Raw genomic sequence first — 5,395 nt, 5'->3', positions numbered from 1 at the left:
CTCGGGTAGAGATGGTAGATGTTCGGAGCTCCAATGACGCAAAAGGTTCGACAAGCCCCGACCTGGGGTCAGATCACTCGGCGAGAGAAGCTGAGACTCCCCCCCGATGCAGGAGCTTGATCGCCCCGACGCGGAGGGCTACGGGAGTAGGATCGCCCCGTCAACGGAAGGCTCAAGGCCCCCAAACAAGAAGGCCCCCAACAAGGAGAACAAAGAAGGGAAGAGATTGAACTTTTTATTTTCGCCTTCCATCACAGTGAGGAATGTGGAGGAGTCACTGTGGTGGATGTTTATGTTAAAATGTGTTTTGTGTGTCCTGTTGTTTTTTATTTGTATGACTGACTTGGCCAATGAAATTCTTCATATGTTGCAAAACATTCTTGGCTAATAAAATATGATTGTATTGTATTGTGTTGTATTGTATTGTACATTGATGCATGTAAGAGGCCTGAAAGTCATGATTCCCTCAACTAATTTTCTTTGTGCACTCAGTAATGCCTGAAATTCCTGCCCCATCACTTTTACAGCGTGTAGCACATTTGCGACTTCCATTAGCATTGCAAATCTATTGATAAATAATGTTCACAGATGCTTACTTACCCCTTTCCTATCCTTGCACCCTGCATGCAAATTACGTTAATCTTTATTCATTTTAAATGGGTGTTTTCGGCAATGTCCCCTTTAATTTTTAATAGTTTGTGTTTGCAGAAATCTTGTATTGTGTAATTTTTTATTCTGTTACAAACGTGTGCGCACACTGATTTCTTGTGCAAATATGTGACCTCATGAGCTTTTGGTGTAGCAGTTTTACTATTTCATTAAGACGTTCAATTAAAGTTGAAAGCAGCTTTCAGTTTTTTTGCACTTTACACCCTTTGCATCCTTTGAATTTGACATGGTGAATCAACATTTAATTCAATAAAAACTCATTAAGCCAGTTACAGAATTTGAAATGGATCTTCATAAACTGTACAATAAAGAATATGATTATGAGGTTTTTACAAATAAGCTCTCTCCTCCCCTCTCTCTCCTCCCCCTCTCCTCATCCCCCTCTCTCCTCCCTTTTCCCCATTTCCTCTCCACCCCTCTCTCCCTTTCCCCCACCCCCTCCCTCCCCACCTCTCCCTCCTCTCCAAGGACCTGCCCCATCCATTTACCACTGGGTTCCTGCCAGCAGGGCCGCATCTTTGAGGAGGGCGGCCCTCCTGGCCCTCGCCCGGGTGAAGCGCGGGAAAGATGCGGCGCCCACGGACCGGATTTCCCCGATGCCAGAGTGGGCTGTAGCTGTCCCCGATGCTGGATCGGGCCGTGGATTTTGAAATTCAGAATTTTTTTTATAGCGGTGATTATTTTTCCCGCATTTCAATCCTTTTGTGCGCACATAAGTTTTCTTTGTGCGCTGGTATCAACACTTGTGTGCGCATGCGCACACACGCACCGCTTAAAGGGAACATTGGTTATAGGTCTTCCTGGTTTTACATGGAGACAACCACAATCCTGATGCTGCACTCTGTTCTTGTTTTACTTGTGGGGATGGCTTTCGCTGGCTTCTTTTTTTTAATGGAAATGAACGAAGGGGAGATGACATCAAACTCCACTGAATGAAGGGAACCACCCTTGATGTAAATCAGGGGGCGGAAATGCCAGGGGGGGACACCCCCCTCCTCCCCCACCACCCCCGGTTTGAGAGGCGGGGGACGATACCCCCCATTTTTTGTAATCTGGAATTTAAAACCCGGTGAAATCTCTGCTTTCCGTGAGACAGTGGAGGTGGAACTAATAATCGAGGGCGCGGATTGGACAAGAGAGACGTCGGTCAGCGGGCAATGGGGACGGGACCATGATAATTCAGCGTGGCGATTGGAGGAGGGAAGTGTCGGTCAGAGGCGGAAATAGGGTGGTGGGACTGAGGATAGAGCGCGGTGATTGGATAGAGGTGATTGGATAGAGGTGATTGGAGGAGGGAGACATCCGTAATCGCTGCCGCACCGCAACTGGAACACCCCCCCCCCCCCCACCCGAGTGCCCCCCACCCGAGTGCCCCCCCCCCCCCCCCCCCCCCACCGGGGGGGTGGCCAGATATATCGAGAGTCAGACGAGAGCAAAGATCGTAGAGGGACAAGATAGACCACTCCTCGAAAAACGCGTAGTATGACGTGTGTGACCGTCGACGCCATATTGTTAAGCATTTATTGGGCTGTAATGGCGTCCTCAGCTAAATCTACATCTCACTGCTCCGCTATCAACTGTTCTAATCGTAAATCTAAACGACCCGACCTGTCATTCTTTAGGTTCCCCAATAAAAAAGAAAGGTGAGAAAATATTTTTATTATTTTCAGTCGATATTCTGTCGTGAAAATGTTATTTTCTGTTCTCCCATCAACAGCCATTGGGAAATGGGTTTGTCGGTACATTAGAAAGTTATTAGACTTATGTTTAATAGATCTTTACTTACCATAATAATAAAGACAGTTTTAACACTTCTGTACATTTTAGGTTTTGTTCTTGTAAGGGATTTATTTCCAAAATATGGCCCGCGGACACATTAGGCCCAGTGGCCACGGGATTTTTCGAGCTCAGATTCGTGTCCGAGAATGCGGCGGCTGTTACCTATTATATCCCTCGAATTGTCGAGACATCACAAGCAAAGATCACAAGCCCGCCGTGATCACAAGCCCGCCCATTCAAATATTATACAACTCTGCTCTATCATCTTTGGGTGCAATGGTGGGCCGGGGGGTTAGGCGGCGGCGGCCGCAATCAAAGATACGAGAGCAGCTCTGCTCTATAATCTTTGGTCGGAATGGGACGGCTGCGCGTTATAATGTGCTATCGTTCCACTCCCTCTCCCCCTTTTCCCTCTCCCCCATCTCCCTCTCCCCCTTCTCCCTCTCCCCCCTTCTCCCTCTCCCCCCTTTTCCCCCTCCCCCTCTTCTCCCTCTTCTCCCTCTCCCCCATCTCCCTCTCTTCTGTCTCCCCTCTTTCGATCTCTCTCTCCCCCCTTTTCTCTCGATCTCTCTCTCTCCCTCTCTTCTCTCGATCTCCCTCCCTTCCCTCTCTCCCTCCCTTACCTCTTCGTGAGAGTTGGCAGCTCTGCTATGCCTTGGGTCCAAAAGAGGATAGAAAGAAAATACTTAATGGTCTTTGTAAGAAGATTTTAATAAGCTCTTCTACATTTAAGGTAAATTGACATATTAGAGGCAAAATACATCTTCAACATACAGATCTCCACACAACTGAAAACAATTGCATTTAAGTGATATATCATCCATTGTTCAGGCATGTAGTTATGATCATCTTTCTTCTTATTAGTTAATCCTAAATGATATCTCCTGTAATTTCAGATGTCAACAGTGGGTCCAGAATACTCATCGACAAGATCTCCTGCACCGAACTGCAGAGTATTTGTCAAAAAACTGCCGTCTTATGTACATTGTGTGAAATTGTGATTTATTAACTGCACAAAACTAATGCAAATGGCGATACATGCCTGCATTTGGCCCATACCCCTCTAAACCTGTCCTAACCATCAAATAACCTAACAGAACTGTCATGAGGAAAGATTTAAAAGACTAGGCTTGTATTCACTGGAGTTTAGAAGGATGAGGGGAGATCTTATCATATTGTTTACAGTGTACTATGTTTACAGATTCTGTTGTGCTGCTGAAAGTAAGAATTTAATTGTTCTATCTGGGACAAGCTAGATGCAGGAAAATTGTTCTACATGACAATAAAACACTCTTGTTAGATGCAAGGGGATCTTATAGATACATCTAAATGAATAAAAGGACTGAACAAGCTAGATACAGGAAAAATGTTCCCAATGTTGGGCGAGTCCAGAACCAGGGGCCACAGTCTTAGAACAAAGGGGAGGCCATTTAAGACTGAGGTGAGAAAAAACTTTTTCACCCAGAGAGTTGTGAATTTGTGGAATTCCCTGCCACAGAGGGCAGTGGAGGCCAAATCACTGGGTGGATTTAAGAGAGAGTTAGATAGATCTCTAGGGGCTAGTGGAATCAAGGGATATGGGGAGAAGGCAGGCATGGGTTATCGATTGGGGCTGATCAGCCATGATCACAATGAATGGCGGTGTTGGGTCGAAGTGCCAAATGGCCTCCTCCTGCACCTATTTTCTATATTTCTAAAACACTCATCCAGCAATCCTCGAGCCCACCAGCTCATCCCGTAGTCAATTCATCAGCTTTTCCATAAGAACTTCCATCAGTTCTTGCAAAAGAATGACAATCAGCCAATCTCGATTACCCTCAGCCCATCAAGCAGTCCCTTAATTCGCACAGAAGTCTGAACTATTGAATGCTCACTGCATCTCTTTCCATGTCAGCAAGTTAATATCCAGCTGCATATGAACCATGTGAAAAATGAATAAATAGATGCATGTGGTGCAGTGATTTGTGCAGCACTATAGGCCTGGAGACCAAGAGGAGTTCACCATTGAACGGAGTTTGAACGGGGGGCTTGAGGCCCCCGACCGAGGAAGAACAAAAGGAAGGGACTTGAACTTTATTTCGCCTTCCATCACAGTGAGGAATGTGTAGGAGTCACTTTGGTGAATGTCCGTATTAAAATGTGTTTTTGAGTGCTGTTGCTTTTAATTGTATGACTGACCTGGCCAATGAAATTCCTCGTATATTGCAAAACATACTTGGAAAATAAAATCTGATTATGATTCTGAAAAGCCTTTCCCTTCCATACTCTTTCCTCTCTTTGATCTTTTTGCAGCTGACTGCCTTTCTGTACTTGTTGCAAGAGATTGTCGCGGCATCCAGCATCCTCGGAGAATGTAGAATTAAAGGCAGTTTTAAAGATGGTTATTTGCCTCAAAATTGGGTTATTGTATCTCCAGAACCTCCCCAGAGGCTCTGGGAGACACAAGGTTCAAGAGGGAACACAAAAAGCCTAATTAGGAAGAATATTAAGAGTAAGATTTTCAATTAAAATACTGTAATTGATGGAAACTTGCCTTTAAATTGGTTCCTGGATGAAACCCTGATGGCTCTCACATTGTCTCTTTAAATTTACTCTCCTTTTCACACTTGCATTAAAACACACAGCCACCACCATTCACAGTGATACTGCCCGGCAGTCTCATAATTACAGTCTACACAGCTACCTTGACAGCCACACAAAATGATGTAAATAAAAATTGTTTTCCTGTTTAAGAAGTTCAATTGAGAATTATTTGAAATTGTGGGGGTTGATACAAAATACTGTTGACCCACAAATGTGTTGATATGAGACATTCACATTTAAAAAATCCATGTCGCAAAAAAAGCAAGAAGGTGCCCATGTTATTTGACCAACTTGCCAGATTAATTTAAATATACACAATACACAATACAATTTATTTGTCACTTGAACCTCATAGAGGTTGTTG

General features: G+C 44.6%; 1 long non-coding RNA gene across 1 annotated transcript; it reads left to right on the top strand.

Moving 5' to 3' along the window:
- Positions 1 to 2,097: 2,097 nt before the first annotated feature.
- LOC129700220 (uncharacterized) lies at positions 2,098 to 4,907 on the top strand. Its single transcript, XR_008723997.1, has 2 exons — positions 2,098 to 2,312; positions 3,345 to 4,907. It is a non-coding gene; the product is annotated as an uncharacterized LOC129700220 (long non-coding RNA).
- The last annotated feature ends 488 nt before the right edge of the window (positions 4,908 to 5,395 follow it).

This window comes from Leucoraja erinacea, chromosome 9 (genome assembly GCF_028641065.1).
Source record: "Leucoraja erinacea ecotype New England chromosome 9, Leri_hhj_1, whole genome shotgun sequence".
Taxonomy (NCBI): Eukaryota; Metazoa; Chordata; class Chondrichthyes; order Rajiformes; family Rajidae; genus Leucoraja; species Leucoraja erinaceus.
The sequence above is the reverse complement of the archived record's forward strand: the minus strand, read 5'-3'. Positions and strand labels throughout refer to the sequence as shown.